The sequence below is a fragment of the Protopterus annectens genome, chromosome 9.part0, assembly GCF_019279795.1.
Source record: "Protopterus annectens isolate FY-2018-M chromosome 9.part0, PAN1.0, whole genome shotgun sequence".
Lineage (NCBI taxonomy): Eukaryota > Metazoa > Chordata > Ceratodontiformes > Protopteridae > Protopterus > Protopterus annectens.
Genome location: NC_056743.1, coordinates 1,532,300,093 through 1,532,320,011, shown reverse-complemented (window position 1 = coordinate 1,532,320,011; position 19,919 = coordinate 1,532,300,093). Strand labels below are relative to the sequence as shown.

General features: G+C 42.9%; 1 protein-coding gene across 2 annotated transcripts in view; it reads right to left on the bottom strand.

The window, feature by feature from the left end:
• Nucleotides 1-12,596, bottom strand: part of DHX16 (DEAH-box helicase 16) — a 983,432-nt gene extending 970,836 nt beyond the window's left edge. The window contains exon 1 of one of the 2 annotated variants that reach the window (XM_044084487.1): nucleotides 12,501-12,596. The gene's annotated coding sequence lies outside the window, so the exon portion shown is untranslated. Of the gene's footprint in view, nucleotides 1-11,762; nucleotides 12,272-12,500 lie in introns of those variants that run through there. The other variant, XM_044084486.1, reaches the window with a different exon arrangement.
• Nucleotides 12,597-19,919: the final 7,323 nt, after the last annotated feature.

Here is a 19,919-nt window from a genome sequence, read left to right as displayed (position 1 = left end):
CAAGGGTTTAAAGTTTTAAAGGTTTTACATAAACTGACACTTTCCTCATTAATTTTACACTGAAAGCACAACTGCTAAGTTTTTTTAACTAAATACCAGTGTCAACGTAGCAGTCCACCTACTAATCAAAACGTTAAAAAGCATTTCTGCATGCAACTCTTCATATGCTGTTACATATGTGTAATTCATCAAATCAAATAAGCAGGTCAAAAACGCAGTCTATGCAGTAACAGCTGTAGATTATTTTTCATAGTTTACAATCTTGATATATGGTATAAAAATAGCAGAATAAGTTAAGTTCAGAAAACAGAAACACGGTTATTGTAAAATGGGCAGCCTGTTTCAATTCAACATTTCTGTTTTAGTGAGACCCCTTAAGACACACTAGTGCATGAATGGTATAGTGCCAGAAATTAATGCTTCTTTCAAACAGCGTGTTAACAAGCTGATATCGGCACTACTGAGCAAACACTACTGAGCAATAAGAATATTATGTCAATCTCAATTGAGGGCAAAAGCTTTCTATTCACTATAAACAAATAAAACCAAAATGAAAGCCTTGCACTTAATGTCCACTGCCCGAAAACAGTCAAAGTAAAATAGAAATTGTTTAGAATATACCCAGTGTTAGTGACAACAATGTGTGCATGATGTAAACATATACCAATGACATAGGGGGTATGTGAGATTATTAAACGCAACTGGAAGATATTACTAACTGATGACAAGATAGGTGGTGTTGCTGGGTGAACCCCATCCTTTGGTTTCAGAAGGAATAAGAACTTGAAAGATCTACTTTGTCAGCAACATAGGACCTCCAAGAGAAATATATCCCATCATAGGGGGGCTTTTATTTGCAGGCAGTGTAAAGCATGCCCTCATATTATGAATACAATCAATTTATACCTCCAAGAGAAATATATCCCATCATAGGGGGGGGCTTTTATTTGCAGGCAGTGTAAAGCATGCCCTCATATTATGAATACAATCAATTTATACATCCCACAACAGGTAGGGAGTACTATTTAAATAATTATGCAGATTGTAAAACACTAAATGTTGTTTATTTGGCTAAGTGCCATATGTGTACCTCGTTCTATGTGGGAAAATCGAACTGCATGCTGAAGGATAGGATCTTGCAGCACCTTTCGGCCATAAGGCTGCAAAATACACACAATACATTACATCAGCACATACAAAGAAACTCTGGCCATACATTCAAGTTTATGGTCTTAAAAATTATGCATGTTAACATTAGGGGAGGGGCTCTGTTAACCATACAGAATATAATAAGATGAAGTGGATCACAGAACTAGCAGCAGACAAAGTTCTTGGTTTAAATGGGGTTGTACACCTAAAGCCAGCCCTGAAAAGGAGGAGGTTGCAATACTGAAATTGGATTGTATAATGTTTATTTTAAAAACTTGTGTTACGGGATGTGTAGGTTATCTGATAAACGGCTTAGACCCGAAAGTGCTCATGTAATCTGGTTTTCTGTGGTTTTATTAAACTATGACTCGGCCTGGTGGACCTACTGCTTTTTATTGACTTATATTTCACATTCACTATAAACAATATAAGGAAGTCTCCACCCACCAATTAAACTTATCCTGGAATTATGTTTTCTCCCTGTAATATCACCAGTTTGAAAAAACTCAGTAAGCCTTAAGCACCTTTCAATTTTTAATTTCCATATGTTCCCTGGCACAGATCATGATGGTCTCAGTACTTCCTTATTCTAATATCATATTATTTCTGAAAAAAATTTGTCTGAGCTTGCATGAACTAGCCCATGGTGCAGAAATACTGTAGTTTTCAGAACTGCTGCCCGCATCTTACATCATGCAACTATCTTGCAGAGATGAGCAAAGAACTATAAACAGCTAATGCGACACTATTTTTCCACAATTAACTGAAGCTTGGAATTTAATAAACTTTAGCCCTGAAGACTGTACACATTTAAAAAAAAAAACTCTACAGGAAAGTGTATGTTGTGTGAAGACAGAGAAAACATGACTCGAGTCATACAATGACATAAGGTATAAACAAATGCAGTACGTATCTGTGTCTACAGAATTCACAGTTAGATATACACAGACTCCAAATGCAGACAGTAGGGAATACAACTAGTTTGCAAATATACCTAGTAAGTTGTAGCAGCTGTCAGTTACAAGTGACCAAGAGCAAGGCTCCTTTGACAAACTAATAAGCATGACACCTAATGAAAAATGTCTGAACAATTCCCATCAGTTTCTCCTGCCAGACGGTCGACATGAGCATACTGAGACAGTGTAGCAACTGCCTCATGTTTACTGACAGCCCTCTTCTCCTAGCACATAATTCTTCTACCTGCGATAAATGCATGTACATCAGTAACCTGGAGTCCATGCTCTCTTGCGTCACAGTCAGTACTCCTGACAAAGAGGAGATTGCCTGCGCAAACACCACACCAAGCACATCACACAGCCAAGCACAACACACACACACACCTATGCAGAAGTCCTCAATAAAAACTTACCTAAACAGCAAAGACCTCCAAAATACAAAGGCACTCCACACACAACACCAAAACACATCACACCAGTGTCTCACAAACACAGCCCACACGGCAAAACAATAAACCATCACAGCCCACAAGACATAACAATAAACCAAACATACTAGTCATTGGTGACAACTGTGAGACACACAGATACCCCCATCACCAAGCTCGACAAGGAGAAGGTCAGTCAGTTGTCTGTCTGGTGCTGAATTTGCCACATCATGCGCGCACTTAAGTCCCTCCACAAGTACAAGTACAACTCTGTCATTGTCCATGTTGGTGTGAATGAAAGACGTACCTCCCTGGACTATATGAATAGAGAAAAGATTCAGCTCTCAGAGTATGTGTCCCAGGCAGGTATGACCCTAAGCAGCATCCTACCCCGACAAGAATGATACCACAATACCAATAAAAAATAATCTACTTCAACAATAGGATTAGTTTTTGGTGTCAGTCTAAGGGGATCCAGTATCTGTCTGCCTGGGATTACATGGTCGACAGGCCTCAATGCTTTGCCAGAGATGGCCTCCACCTGTCACCACTGGGTTTCCAGATCCTGCCAAGCCAAGCCCCCCCCCCCCCCCATTGAGTCTTTTTTATGCAATAGGCTTTACAACAAAAAGGAAGAAACTGTTGTCCAAGGGTAAAAAGGAACATATTCCAAATTGGAAAACCTTCCTCCTTCGCCTCAACAAGAAAATTAGATCACTAGTGAAAGCCTCCAAGGCCAATTATGAATTGAAACTAACCTCTGAAACAAAGGGAAACCACAAAGCCTTCTTCAGTTACGTCAGGAACCTCCATGGAAAGGACTAGGTTTGTTCAGGATTAGTACTTAGCAGTATCACTTACACCAATCCTGTTGACTTAGTCAACCTGCTAGCAGAAAGGTGCAGCACAAACTTCATCCCCCCTGTCCCCCCACAGGCCTTTTTGACATCCCAGAGATACTTGTCCGCACCTCACATCCCTGTACAGCAAGTGCTAGAGGCCCTATCCAAGATAAAGAACACAGCTTCCATGGGACCTGACTGTATCCCAGGCTGTATTCTGCACCATCTACAGCAAGGACTGGCTTTGTCATTCAGCACCCTATTCAACCACAGCCTATGTACAAGCTTTATTCCAGCAGAGTGGAGAACTGCCATTGCCATCTCCTTGCACAAAGGTGGTGCCATTACTGACCTTGGAAAGTATTGCCCAGTTAGCTCGACAAGTCTGAAAAGTAAAGCCATGAAGCATATTATTATGGCTCTCATAAACAAGAATATAGGCAATCTCCAAGCACTTGACCCCCACCCAATTCAGATTCGTCAAGGGCAGACTGTGCCTGTTGAACCTGGATGACTTCTTTGAGACTGTCACCAAGGACCTGGATAAGAGAAAATTAGTGCATACAGCTTACACTGATTTGGCCAAGGCCTTTAACACAATCCCCCACTCAAGCATCATCGTAAAGCTAACACAACCTGACGTAAATCCCTATCACATCAGGTGGGTGGCCAACTGGCTCACCGACAAGACCCTCAAAGTCAAAATAGGCACGTCCACCTCTGATAGCAGACCTGTCACTAATGGAGTTCCCCAGGGATCTGTCCTGGGACCCCTACTGTTTGGCATCTACTTCTCAGAGGTCCAGGCAAAGACCAACAGCCTGTGGCTGACCAAGTTTGCGGACAATTGTAAGTTGGATGCTGTCGATGACTCCCCAAACGATGTTAACATACTGCAAGAGGGTCTCACAGCAACTAATGACTGGTGCTAAAGTCATGGTCTCAAGCTAAAAAAAAATGTATCACACTATTTTGCAAAAATACGGCCCCTACTGATTACCACATCAATGGCAACCCCCTAAGCACACATTCTGTGGTGAGAGACCTGGGCACTCAGGTTGATAACCTCACGTTCGACCATCATGTAGCGGCAGTGGTCAGAAAAGCCTTTTACTTGGTTCATCTCATAAGTAAAAGGATTGCATCGGGAAAAAAGGAGGTTATTACCTCTCTATACTCCTCCCTCATTAGACCAATAATTCAGTATAATGCCCCATTTGGTATGCAACTCTCCAAACATCTGCACCAACTGGAAATGCCACTGAAATACCTCACAAAGAGAATCCATGACTTCCAACACCTGTCATATACAGACAGGCTCAAATCACTATCATTCTATATAGTATCATACAGACTGCTCGGGGGTGAAATGTGTCTCACCTACAAGGCAATAGTGGACCCTGCCCTACTAGATCCTCTCCATATTTGTAAGTTAACTCCTCATGCATTACCCGCTCAAAAGGCCTGAATCTAATATGCAACATCGACAAAACCTGCTGAAGTGACAGGTTTGTCTCCCAGAGGTTACCCTGTCTCTGGAACAGCTTTGTATATATGACAAAAAGAGCACCTCTCTGACCCTCTTCAAGTGCAACCTTGATGACTGGATGGGAAACAAAATTCTCCCAGGGGTTCCACCTGTGCCCCTCATTGACAGGGGTGGCAGGTGCTGACTGAGGTTTCTTTTTTGGGATAAAACCTTGGCTAGGCTTGCAAAAGCCCCAGGGCCATTAGCCTAGTAACCTCCTATGATCCTGTAAAAGTGTGGTGGAGGGTCTGTCAATAGCTGAAGGACTAAAAATCAATAATCTTACATAAATGGTTTTAATGAAATATTAAAATGAACTAAAAGGTTAGGAAAAGCTTCTCCAATGCTGTGTATCAGGGTAATTCAGAGAAAGAGAGTCAAGTTGCAAAGTCTGTGCAAGACATTTGTGAAGACTCACGGTGCCGCTATTTTACCTAAATGGCGGGAAAAAAGCCATGCTTTCTTACGTCATACAAAGTCATATAAATGGGTGTTGAAATAGATTCTTGGAAAGAAATAGAGAAGTTGTAAACAGGACATGAACAAGTTAGCAGGCCCCGTAACAGGCATTCTGTAGTAAAGCATACTAAAACATTACACAATGCACTCAGAGTGCTTTGGTGCATTAACATAGTACAAAATACCAAGATGCAATGATGAAAAAAAAAACATTTTTGGGGCTTCGGGTGGAGTTTTCTTTTACCTACCGCACTGCAACAAGGTTCATCACAGTAGCCCCTCCCCCAGTCAAAAGCATCAGTGTTTAACTCTGTCTATAGGTTGGATGTCTCACACTACCACAAAAGACAAAACTTTAAGATCCTCAAAATGGAGATGTTTCCTTTCTTGGATGGTAGGCTCTCTCTCAGTCACAATATCCACTCCTTCCAGTACCCCATCCTTGCAATAACTCCCACCCCCTCCCCACACAAAAAATCCACTGCAGTGATCATAGATGTTCGTCGTCTCCCATTGCTGCAGTCCTGACTAATGGGTACTCCGCTGCCCTCCATCGGGGTGTCAGTATAAATGCGCACGACCGACGCCATAACTTTAGTCTTTCTTGCCGCATTGTCCTGAGCAGAAGCAGAATTTGCAAGTGCTCTGGAATTGTCAGTTTTCGAGTTTCAGACCGGAGACCAAGTTGGGCTAAGTACCCCATTGGGGACATTTTATTTTTGTCTTTTTCTTGTCTCAGTATTGTCGGATGTCAGAAAAAGTTAATAACTGTATTTCTTGTGGGAAACAGATTCCTCATAGGGAGTACCATTCACTCTGCATTCCTTGTTTAGGGCCTGAGCACGGCGTTGTTGGGTGTCGCTTTTGTGCTACTTTTAATAAGCGTACTATTAAACGCCGGTTGGACTGTGCTAGGCTGGTGTTTGGTAACAACATGCATTCTCCAACGACTGGCTCTTCTAGGTCCAAGCAGGTCCTGTTGAACCACTGGCTGCTTCAGTGGCTCTTTCTGACGGTGTGCCTGAGTGTCAAGGGGAGCCTTTGTTGCTACAGGGGTGGCTTCTCCTTTGTTAGGCCAGGTTGAGGGTGCTCCTCTGTTGTCTGTGGCTCCCTCCCCTCGTAGGGTGGTTAAGCCTCCTCCTTCTCTAGGCAAAGGCCATTCTAAGTCCAAATGGTCCAGCTCCTAGGAAGCTCATGCTGAACATGGCTGAAGATTTGATTTCTTTAATTTGGGGTTCCATGCCTCCCCTCAGAAGAGGCCCAGGGTAGAGACAGAGTTGGAGGGTTTGGTTCAGTCTTCCATTGAGTCTGATTCCTCTGTGGAAAGCCTTCAGGATTTCCCTCCCTATTCTGATTCAGGGGCTGAGGATGGTTCTCCGTCCCCTCCAGAAGATTTTTCTTTCTCTGAAACTTTGCATTCCATGAGGGAACATTTCAAATGGGAGGGCCAGGATTATTCTGATTCGCTGAGAGAATTTTTGTTTTTGCCTCAGCACAGGCCCTTGGCTATTCCTCCTGTACTGGATGTTGTTCAGGATGTGTTTTCTGAGGCTGCCATTCTTTGCCTCCTGCCCCTGTTAAACCAGATAGATACTACAGGGTTCCGGAAGCTCACAAGTACTTGTTTAAGAGCCCTAGGGCTGATCCTGAAACTATTTCTCAAGGCCCGGTTAAGAATCCAGTTCCTCTGGACAAAGATGCTAGGGCCCTGGATAGGTGGGGTAAAAAACTGTATACCTCTTCTACTTTGGCTATGAGGGCTTTGAATTGTCAGTTTCATATGCTCAAGTATCAGAATTTTTTGTTAAGTCAATTGAAATGTAAAGTGGATGCTTTAGCTGAAGGTATTGACTGTAAGGAGCTTCAGGATTTGGTGCATGCTTCAGACCAGGTTGGGAAGCATTCTCTGCAGTGTGGTTTTGATGCTTTACAAGCTTCTTCCAGGGTGGCTGCTACTAGTTCTGTTGTTCGCAGACATGCCTGGCTTAAAGATCAGTCCTTGTCGGAGCATGTTAAAGCATGGATGCTCCTTTGCAGTCTGATGTTCTTTTTGGCCCTCCTGTGGAATTAGTTTTGAAAAAAATGGAGGAAAAAGCTAAATCTATGCAGACAGTGAAGGAATTTTTACAGGTTCAGCCTCCTAAATTCAATAGAAATTGGCCTGCTAAGGGATGGTCTTTTCCATTTTCATTCTAGAGGCAAGAGGTAGGGCTTCCTTTCAGGGCCCTGTTACTTCTAGGTCTTTGAGTTCCTCTACCCTTCTGCTGGGAGGGCAAGGGTCAGTCCTTTGGAAGCAGACCCAATGACCTGTGTGGACTCTGCTTTGCTGGCAGCTCCTCTGAAAACTGGGACTTTATTGGCATTTGGTTACCCAGGACGAATGGGTGTTGGACATTGTAACTCGAGGCTACAAATTTTATTTTCACACTTTCCCGCCTTTCAACGGTATGCCGGATGTGCCTCATCAGCAAAAATTGGAAGCACAGGCACAGATTTCTTCTCTGCTCCAGTTGGGAGCAATACACAGGGTTTTATTCCCGTCTTTTCTTAGTGCCAAAGAAAGGAAATACTTGGAGGCCCATTCTAGATTTATCCATTCTAAACACCTTTCTAGAAATTCCAAAATTCAAGATGTTAACACTGCAACAGCTGTTGCCTATGCTGGGCAGGGATCACTGGATGGTGACTTTGGATCTCAAGGAGGCCTATCTTCACATTCCTATCAGGCCCAGTTGCAGGAAATTCCTGAGGTTACTGGGAATTTGCATTATCAGTTCTCTGCATTGCCCTTTGGCTTATCTATTCACGAAAGTCCTGGCTCCAGTAATAGCTTTTCTCAGACTACGGGGAATTCAGATTTATCCCTATCTGGACGATTGTTTGATACTGGCTCAAGACAAGCACAACCTACTTCGACATCTGCAGTGTGTGATGACAGTTTTCAGATGCCTGGGGTATTCTGTGAACGAAATAAAGTCCAGTCTAGTACCCTCACGAGAGATGTGTTTTCTGGGTGTGAGTCTGAATACAGCGACTCAGATGGCATTTCGGACAAACAAAGAAATCTTCACCAGTACTTCCTACAGCTATCAGTCCTGTCCAGGCTGACTGCAAGGACAGTCCTTCAAGCCTTGGGGTTCATGGCATCTTGCATTCTAGTACTTCCCAATGCCAAACAATGGTATCTCAAAAGCGTTTGGACTCAACACAGCCACGATTTGGACACTGTCATTGATTCTTCCTTGCATCCAGAAGGAATTTGTGTGGTGGGCTCAGGAATGTCACCTAAACAAGGGACTCTCTGTGACCCAACCAGAGGCAAGTCAGATATTAACGACAGGAGTCAGCCTGGGGTGCTCATTTCAAAGGAAAATGGATTCAAGACCTTTGGCCCCGGAGTTGCTTCACTTGCATATCAATATGAAGGAGATGCTGGCAGTTCAATTTGCCTTAAAAGCATTCAAGGATCTGCTTTGGCGGGACTGGTGTTGGTTCGAACAGACAACACAACTGTCATGTGGTACATCAACAAGCAGGGGGGAACTCATTCTTACCCTCTTTGCAGACAAGCAATGCTGTTATGGGAAACTGCTTTGGATCTGCACATCACTCTTCGAGCACAGTTTCTGCCAGGGAACAAAAGCAGATGTTCTGAGCAGACAAATGGTGGATCCTCACGAATGGAAGTTGGATCCTCAGGTGTTTCTTCAGTTGACCATGGCTTGGGGAACTCCAGACATAGATCTGTTCGCTTCTCCTCTGAATTTCCAACTACCTCTGTTTTGCACGAGGCTGTTTCATCAGCCTGGAAAATAGATGCACTATCCTTCAGTTGGAGCAACGTATGCCTTTCCTCCTCTGCCTCTTCTTCCAAAAGTCCTGTTGAAAGTCAGGAGGGACAAACCGTGCATGATCCTTATAGCACCAGATTGGCCTCGTCAGCATTGGTACCCTCTGTTGAGGAGTTTAATTCAGGAGGCCCCTTGGCTTCCTCACTTATTGTCTCAAGAAAACAATCATTTTCTCAATGTCAGGGTGCGATCCCTGCACCTGACAGCCTGGCACATTCAGTTTTAGAGAATGAGGGCCTTCAGCTCCCTCAACAAGTTTTGGATGTTCTTTTGGAAGCCAGGCGTCCTAGTACTCGAAAAGTTTATGCTGATAAATGGAAGAGATTTTTTCTTTGGAGTTCAGCTAAAGGCTTTGAGGTCACATTGCCTGATTTGAGTTGTACATTGCAATATTTGACTATGTTATTGGACAAGGGTTTGTCTTTCTCTTCTATTAAAGTGCATGCTGCAGCTATTTCTGCTCACTATGCTGGTGACCCTCCTTTATTTTCACATCCATTGTTTAAACAATTTCTTAGAGGGGCAAAGAATATAAGACCCCTCCTATTCCTGCTTGGGATCTTAATTTTGTTTTGGAGAAGCTGACTCTGCCTCCTTTTGAACCTGCAGCTACGACTGACTTGAAGTTGTTGTCTTGGAAGACTGCTTTTTTGTTGGCTGTTACTTCTGCTAGAAGGGTATCTGAATTACAGGCTCTCATGGCAGTGGAACCTTTTCTGATTTTTCACAGGGACAGAGTTTCGCCGTACTAATCCTACTTTTCTGCCTAAAGTGGTTTCTAATGTGGCATTGAACCAGTCTATACATTTGCCTACTTTTTATGCTGACTCCCAAACTGAAGGGGAAAAAGTTTTGCATTCTTTGGATGTACATAGGATATTATTTGTTCAGAACCAAAGAGTTCAGAAGTTCTCATCAGTTGTTTGTTAAAGGCTGTCTCAAACAAACTATTTCCAAGTGGATTGGCCATTGTATTGCTTTTGTTATTCTCATCATGGTAAAGAGGTTCCAGTTGGGATCAGGCCTCATTCTACTTAGCTACTAAAGACATTCTAGAGGCAGCTACCTGGAGTTCTGTCCTTCCCCTTTTTCTTTTTAGATTGGGGTTTTGGGTGGTGTTTTATTTTGCATTCTGACATCTGAGGCAAGAAAGACTAAAGACACCACCGACGCCGCGACGCGCCATCTCTGCTGCTTATATTCGGCGATGGAGGGCAGCGGAGTACCCATTAGTCAGGACTGCAGCAATGGAGATCCTCGAACATCTACATTTATGGTAGGTACAAAACTGTACTTTTTCTTTGTTCTAGTATATAAACTATGGGAATATGTGCCCACCTTACTCATAAACACAGATGCCTAGACTGGATACATTTATAAAGCTAAAAAGACGCTATTACTTGAAGTAGATAGTTCAAATGCTTTATACAGAATAATCCAACCCGAATCTGTTAACTCTTCTTGATGCTATGGCCTCAATCCACTCAATCTAGGTTAGTTTAAACATCCAGTGGTAACACTTGCAACAACCCTGCCTCCCTTCTAAACACCCAAGCTTTCTACCCATCCTAATACCCTCTCTAAAAATAACTCAGTCTGCTATCCCACATATTCATTTCTGCTGCCTTCTCATATTCATAAGGGGAATAATTATGGTCTAATTATATCCTCCCCTGCACCCTCAATTTTCTAACTTGCTTCTATAAACTGGCTACAAGCTATCACATTTGCATTTAGCTATTTATTGTATTTGCAGTAAGTAAATGTAAATACAGCAAACTGTACAAACTAAAATGTATGGACTGTAAAGACAGAGAATGAGGTTACTAATTTACTAAAAGGGGTTTTGCATTAAGCATGTCATTTCTATTACTTCTTTACTGTCCTGTATCCTGATAATTTTGTAAATATTTTGCATTTTACATATTTTCCTGTTTATGAAATGAACTGCAACTTTGTTAAGTTGGTTTTAGCGTAAACAATCCAGAAAGGGTCTGAAAATAGCCCATGTAGATCAGTGTTCTACCTACTATCATATAAATAAAAACCAAGTTACAGAACTCTAAAAAGACAACGCTGACAAAGCGTTTTGAAATAAAAACATATTTCCAATATTTATTAAAAATCTGAAAATGAATATGATCATATGGCGTTCATTTTCTCTAGACCTGTGGACCCTCAGCACATACTCCTAAATACAGAGCCATCAGACATTTTCACAATATATCTTAAGGATATAAATACGAAATGGAATGTGACTTCGGCTACTACTGGACCCCCCTCGGCACTTACTGCTACTATGCCTAAACTGTGAACCAACAAAGGCTAAAATCACAAGAAACTCAACCTCTTCAATGGACAACATTAACCCATCACATCTGACAACTACACAATTTCCCACTAAAATGAGTTATCGTTTTCATAATTCTGTATCGTTAAAGAAACAAGTGTGACGATCCCGTCTATTAATGGCACACCGAGTAACACTACGACGACAGCATTTACAATACGTTTCATCTTATTTTTAATATTCTTTACTTGGGACGTACCTTGCCTTGGATCCAACCTCTTGAGTTAACAGTCTGATTTTAACTTCCTTTTTTACAGAACAAAGGAAAATATAACTTTATCACTCAAACCAACAACCACTGTCACTTCGTGCACGTTTTCAAAGTCATAACCATATGCTATACTACATAACACCACGAAGTACAGCTATAACTCTTGTCATTGTGATCAAGTGTGGGAAGCTGCCTCAGCTAGAATCAGAATGCAAGCTTCCAAACAAACTCTTCCGTCGGCTGCCACCCGGAAGTTTTTCAAAGTACAGCTATAAATAAAAGCCGGTTTATGCTGGCAGTGTGTGACTGAAGTATTTTAGTTTTTGGTTAAATAGTGCTGCAAAGAGGTCCGTTAAAGTATGCATAGCTCTCAACCTTCCATCTCCAAAACGAGGAACACTAGCCTTCGTAATGTGGAATACATACTAATGGCTTACTAATAACTTAAACTAGGAAGGCTATAGTATGGTTAAAATATGCTAGTTTCTTTCACTTATAAAATAAGATATTTTAATGAATTAATATAATTAATTTCTATTTATCATGGATTTCACTGAAAAAGTTCCAAACAGTGAATGTGTGAGAGTCTTTCAATGTGGAATTTTTGAGGAACATGAACTTTTTAAGACCTCAAATGAGGTACACCTGAGAGGCATGAGTATGTTAATAGAAAAGTACGTCATTGTCTACGCGTCATTTTTTAAAGTAGAATGCTTGACTCTTTACCTTGCTATTTACTTCATGATCAGCCTTGGTATTATTTGTAGACCCACAGCTTTGCGACTCTTTGTTGAATTCCTTTGTTATAAGGTAGCACAAACAAACGTTACAAAGTAGTTTGCTATACACGTTTTAAGTTACTTGTAGAATGCGTTGTAAAGTTTATTTTTTAATCCCACGTGGCCCCGAACATTAAGGGTCTTATGTGTATCATCTGGATACTTCCAGCCAGAATGCCAAGGTTACTCAAACTGGGGGCTTTTTAGGACATGCTTTTCAGCTGACTTCTTCCCAGTAGTCCTCATAAAATTAGCATTTTTTCTGACAAATCACTGAGGATTGAAGTCACTAAATAATGACATATATTAAGAGTTTTGAACTTCATATTCTACAGAAGCAACTGCAACATTTGTCATCTTCCCATTATTTTTAGCTGCATTTATTTTATTGACTTTTGTTTACCGGGAAAGTCCATTTTCAGTGGAGGCCCGGGGAGAAAAGCTCCACAGGAATGGGAAAAATCACAAAGTACAGTAATTATTCACAGTAAAAAGTGTCCACGATAAAGTACAAGAACTTGCCCTTAAGAGGCTCAGAGGTAGGATTAGTGATACTTGTGTGAAAGGTGCCAACCTAGCTACCTGGAATTTTGTAAATAATTCTATGTTATTTGTGAATAGTAATATGGTTTGTATGCTTGTCTTACAAATGTAAGAAAACTGTATGTTATCTGCTGAGCTTCAAGAATGTAACCACAGTGTACCTACTGGAAAATAACATAAATGTATATGAACTATATACCTATAGAATTAGCTTGCAAAACTCTGAGAAAATAAGTTGAAATTGTTTACGATTATGCTTTAAAGTTAGTTAATGCAAAGAGACAGGATGTCTAGATCTAGGAGATTTTTCTATTGTCTGGAAACAGAAATAATTACAGGTTTCAAAGGTAAAAGTGTGTAACTGTTTTACGACTTCCGGGCAAGCTTCTAAGAGTTAAGTATTTCTGACACAGAGGTGACAAAAGAATGACTGTACAGATTTTCGCAGAATGCCCAGATTTTGCCTTATATTTTTGGTCCGTTTTTCATAAAATTGTGGCTTTCTGGCAAATAAGTGGCAAATCATTAAATATTGAAGTTAGAAAATAATGACAGACAAAAATTTGAGTTTTAGACTTCATACCCTTCAGAAAATTCATGCTAATGCAAAACCTGTTATTCTGTCAACTTTCTAAGTTGAGCAGTATTTAAAAATTCTCCCTATTTGTACCACTTTTTTCATGGCTTTGTCCAGATTTCTTATTCTAATAAGTTGACAGGTATGAACCCAGCAGAAATGTTACTATCTCAGAGAGTGAGTGTGTGCATTTTATATTTGTCTTTAGACCCTAGAAACATTCTCTCATCAGCACTTCTCATCTGTATTTGCCTGGCTCTGTAAATAAGTAATTTAGGGCATAGTATCTCTTAGATATAGTTAGGAATACAGTAAAGATTAGTTTAGACGTTTTCTGTATTTATGCAAGACTGTCCTGCAATGTTGTTTTAAAATATTCCTGTGATTCTGAACTCTGTTGTTACTGTGTAGAGTTATTGCATATTGTCTTGTGCTTTTATTATGTATTATTAAATATATTTAAACAATTTAATTGTGTCTGGTTTGTTTAGAGATATTTAAGCGCTTAGAGTACTTGCATATGTATTTGGTAACACTGTACAGGCCACTCTTAAATAGCGTTGGCCTTGGTCACACTTACCATTTGGATTACAGTAACCTTACATAGCAGAATTGGTCACCCTTTGGGAAGGGCCTTATAGTAGCTCATAAGTAAGGGTGGGTGGTGGCAGCTGGCACTACCTTATAGACTGAGCAGAAGGGGGCATAGCTAGTGAACCTGTGCCAGCCTTCCCCAGGAGTGTCTGTGTGTTTGTATATAAATCAAATCTCAAAGTGTGTGTGTGTGTCAGCTACTTGGGCAGGGACATGAAGCACTGGTTTGACAGAGAGGGTGCTGGAGGTTTCGGCTTGATCACATGGCTGAGATCTTAACCCTATAGCTGTGCCAGTGAGGAGTCTTACTGGGGCTCTGGAGAAAGAGGGAGAAACCAGCCCCAGACTGAATGTGATCTATGTGTGCTCTTAAGGGAAATTGTACTTTACTGTGTGTCTACATGTCATCCTCCCAGTGTGCACGTCCCTTACTGGTGTTAGTGGTGAGGATTGAGGCTCCTTGATTACTGGGCCAGTGCAGGGGCGTCATATATTAATTGATTATCCCCCCAATGAGAACTCAAGCTAGTTTTTCAAGTGACACTTGTGAGGGTTGAGCCTTTCTGGGAATACCTTACATCATTCCCTGTCTTGAGAACCTATTTGCGTTGGCATTGCTAACCCCACTGCGGTGCTGCACTGTCATATCATATGCTTGCAACCTAAGGCTCCACCTTAGTAACTTGGCATTTCACTGGCTCAAGGTAGCCATGTTAGGGGATTGTGGTCTGTAAGCTACAGTGAATTTCCTTCCATACAGATGAGACCGAAGTTTCTGCAGTGCCCACACTATGGCTAGACATTCCTTTTCTACAGCTACATAACATTCCTCCCTGGGTTGGAGTGTACGACCGAGATAAACCACTGGGTGTTCTTCTCCCTCTGAAGAAATCTGGTCAAGTACAGCCCCACCCCATGGTTTGAAGCATCCACCTGCACAACAAATTCTTTGCTGTAATCTGGACTGGCTAACACAGGGGGTCCTCCCAAAGCTCCTTTAAGGTTCTAGAATGCCTGCTCACATGCTGGGGTCCACACTACCTTATCTGGCCTGTTTTTCCTTGTCAGGTCTGTGAGGGGAGCAGCTGTGGTACTATAATTGGGGACAAACTTTCTGTAGTACCCTGCTGTCCCTAAAAATGCCTTCACCTGCTTTTTGGTAACAGGTGCAGGCCATGCCTGAATGGTTTCCCCTTTGGCCGGTTGTAGCCTGATCTTACTACTCCCACTCTGTGTCCCATGTAGGAGACCTCTGCCCTACCCACCTGACATTTGCTGGGCTTAATGGTCAACCCTGCCCTCTGTAGTCTGCCCAGCACCTCCCTGACATGCTGAAGGTGCTCTTGCCAGGAATGGCTGTAGATGGCAATATCATCTAGGTAAGCAAGAGCAAAATATCTTGCTCCTGCTAGGATTTGATCTGCCAGCCTCTGGAAAGTCGCTGGGACATTTCTCATCCCAAAGGGCATTTTTATGAACTCATAAAAGCCAAAAGGAGTCACAAAGGCTGACCTCTCTCTAGCACTGGGAGTCAAGGGCACCTCCCAGTAACCCTACGTAAGATCAGTGGTGGTAAGATATTTAGCCCCACCCAGCTGCTCCAGGGCTTCATGTGTCCTAGGCATGGGGTAAGCATTTGACTGTGTGACTATTTAATTCCCTGTAGTCCACACAGAACCTTGTGCTGCCATCCTTCTTTGGTACCAGCACCTCTGGGGAGGCCCAGGGACTGCTGGACTCCTGAATTACCCCTAGAGTGACTCTCTCAGGCACCCTACAAGTTGCCTGCTTAATAGGCCTTTGGGGTCCTGTATCCACATGGTGCTGCACAAGGTGGGTGCACCCTGGTTTCCCAATGAATATGTCCCCAGACTCTTGTTAACACTGCTTGGATTTCCTCGAAATTGGGTAGGAGATAGCTGCTGGGACATTGCTACCCCTTCCACTGAGGTGTCAGTCCGAGCCTCACTGAAGAGATCAGTCACCAGATGTCCCTCAGACTCCTTCTGCAATCCTCTGTAAATACTCAGCACAAGGGCCAACCTATCATGGTACGGTTTCAATATGTTAACATGGTACAATTTGTGCCCTTGCCTCCTGCCTAGCAGTTCTACCTTGTAGTTAACATCACTAACTTTCCTTACCACCTTGAAGGGCCACTCCCAAGCTGCCTGCAGCTTGTTGTGTCTGACAGGAATGAAAACCATTACCTGCTGGCCTACAGCATACTCTCTGGCTCAAGCATTCCTGTCATACCGGACCTTTTTTCTGCTGTTGGGCTTCTGCCAGGTTCTCCTGGGGCCAAGCCCATGAGTTCCTGAGCCTTGTCCTGAGGTTTAGAACATATGCTACAATAGATTCCTTGTGGGATTCACACTCACCCTTCCACTCATCTTGAATTAAATCTAGAAGTCCGCTCACCCTGTGCCCATACAACAACTGAAAGGGTGAAAAACCTGTGGATTCTGGGGTACCTCTCTGTAAGCAAACAACAGATGGGGCAAATATTTGTCACACCCACTTAAACAGGTCTGCAAATGCCTGTAGCATGGTCTTGAGTGTAGAGTTTAACCTCTCAATAAGACCATTAGTCTGAGGATGGTAGGGGTTATCTTTAGGTGCTTTATTCCACAGTAATTCCACAGACAAGCCAGCAGGTCTGACATGAAATTGACACCTCTGTCAGTCAGTATTTCTCTTGAGGCAACCTACCCTGCTGAAAATCTCTAACAAAGCATTTTCCACCTTCTCTGCCTCACTGGAGGACAGAACCACTGCCTCAGTGTATCTGGTAGCATAATCTACTACCACTAGGATATACTTTTCCCCTTTGGAACTTGGGGTACTCAGAGGCCCCACAATATCCATAGCTACTCTCTGAAATGGCTCCTCAATCACAGACAGGCAAAGCCATCAACGGAGCTTTCACCTTGTCTCCTGCCTTGCCTAGCTTTTGGCACTGCTCACAGGTCCTGCAGTACCCTGTTACATCTCTGGAAATCCCAGGTCAATAGAAGTTCTGCATAATGCATCTCTTTGTACGTTTTATTTCCATATGACCTGCAAAGGGAATATCATGGGCTATGGCTAGAAGTGCCAGATGGTGGGGTCCGGGCACTACCAACTGCTGTATTCTCTCACCTTCTAGCCCTCCTTCAGCTGTCCACTCTCTGTACAGTAACCCTTTGTCCCAGTGTACAGATTCCCCCTTCCCCTGAGAATCAGGTGCTTCACTAGCTACCTCTCTCGGGTCTTGTAATGTAGAGTCTGAGAGCTGAGCCTGTCTCAACTCTCTCTATGTAACCCTTCCCAGCTCCCCTTCCACTGGAAGTCTGGTATCCTCTGACAGCGGTGCTTCACTGTCAGCCTGGGTACTACTACTACTCACCTCTGCCCTTGCAGTCACTCTGTCCAAGGGAACATCAGCATCCACAAGCAGCTGTGGCTCACCTTCAGTCTCGCTGCTACAGGGTAGCTTCCTCTCTGAAGTAACCACCTCACCAGTCCTGGCTGCAAGTGTGCAGTCTGTCTAGGTCTGCCCCAGGCTACCAGACCCACATGCTTGTCTCCAAGCCTGACTGCGTGTAACTGCATGAACACATGGTACTGCATTATCAAAATCATTTCCTGTCAGGACATCTGCAGGGTGGTAGTTTGGTTCTCTTGTTTCGAGACAACTTACTGTTGACATTTTGTTATTCCCACTTACTGGCTCTACCACCTTTTGTTCCCCACCTTGCCTCTGTGGACATCTATATGCTACATGGCCCCACTGGTTGCAATTAAAACATTTAACCCTTGGTCCTGGATGTGTACCTGGACTAGTGACTTCCCCTGCTACTGGTGAACTCTGTTGGGGCAGTCTGGGCTGCCCACCATGGGTTCCCTTAGACCCATGAGCAGCACTAGGTGTCCCTGTCCTGTGCAGTGATGCCCTGCTTGCTAGGTATAGGTCTCCCTTCTTCCCCATCATCTACAGTAGCACATTGTCTTTCAGCTAACCAGAGCCTCATGTCCTCAGGCAAAGTACTACGGGCTTGTTCCCTCACCAAAGGTCTGCCAGCCTTTCAAAAGTGACATCCACTCACCCACCTATGAAAATAAGTGCTTAGTTCAGCAGCATATTCACACACAATTTCATCTGCTTTGCGTCTATGCACAAAACTTTTTTTTCTATAAGCTTCAGGTGTTAACTTAAAAAATTCTAGCAAACAATTCTTTGCAACATTATAATTTAAGCAGTGATTATCACACAGTTTGGACATTACAGTTACCATGGAGTAAGGGGGTCAGGAACTGTACCCAGAACCCTTGGTCAACATCATACTGTTTACATACCCTTTCAAGCATATGAATGAAACTATCAAAATTATCTCCTCTGTAAATTGTGGAAGAAATTTACTGACCTTTGTTGCTTCTGGGGTTCAGTTACTCCCTTCCCCATTACCTCCATGACTCTGGCGAACAGTCAGCATCTCCTTTTCATGTTGCCTCTGCCTCTCCTTCTCCTGAGTGTCCAGGCATTGCAGTTTCTCATTTTCCTCAGTCTCTAGATGCCTCAGTCTCTCTGCTGCTTCTATTTCCAAATGCTTGGCCTCCAACTCAAGTCCCTTTAACTCCAGACCGATTTTTTAAGTCCTCTGGAAAGGTTGAACTGTCCATTTTCTGAGAGTTGTACATCTCCATGGCCTGTCTGATTGTCCTCCTGGTTGCTATTCTCTGATGCAGCTGTGACTAAAGCTGCAATCATGTCCGCTTTAGTCAGGTTAGCATGCACTTGTCCTTTATCCTGGCACATCTCAGCCAACTGGCAACTTGTCAGCTTGCCATACTCCTCTACTGACATGCTTGCCTGCTCTCCCTGACTAAGCTAACAAAAGAAATAAAACAATTGTGATATGAACTCTGAATGTTCACTGCGTGGCTGATTTAGAGTACAAAAACACCTTCAGTGACCACTGTACATAAGCTGCAAGAATTCAATATCCACACCACTACAAACCAATTAATATGTGATGAGGCTAACTCACCACTATCACCCAATTAATATTTGATGTGGATATCCCACCACTGCAAAACAATTAATATGTGATGTCCCTGCACTGGCCCAATAATCAAGGAGTCGCAATCCTCACCACTAACACCAGTGAGGGACATGCACATTGGGAGGATGACAAGTACACACACAGTAAAGTACAATTTCCCTTAAGAGCACACAGAGATCACAGTCAATCTTGGGCTGGTTTCTCCCTCTTTCTCCAGATCCCCAATAAGACTCCCCACCGGCACAGCTATAGGGTTTAGATCTCAGCCGAGTGATCAAGCCAAAACCTCCAGCACCCTCTCTGTCCAACCAGTGCTTTGTGTCTCTGCCCAAGTAGCTCACACACACACACGTTGAGATTTTATTTATATACAAACACACAGACACTCCTGGGGAAGGCTGGCACAGGTTCACTAGCTATGCCCCCTTCTGCCCAGACTATAAGGTAGTTCCAACTGCCACCAACCACCCTTAATTATCACCTACTATAAGGCCCTTCCCAAAGGGTGACCAATTCTACTGTGTAATTTTACCGTAATCCAAATGGTAAGTGTGACCAAGGCCAAGGCTATTTAAGAGTGGCCTGTACAGTGTTACCAAATACATAT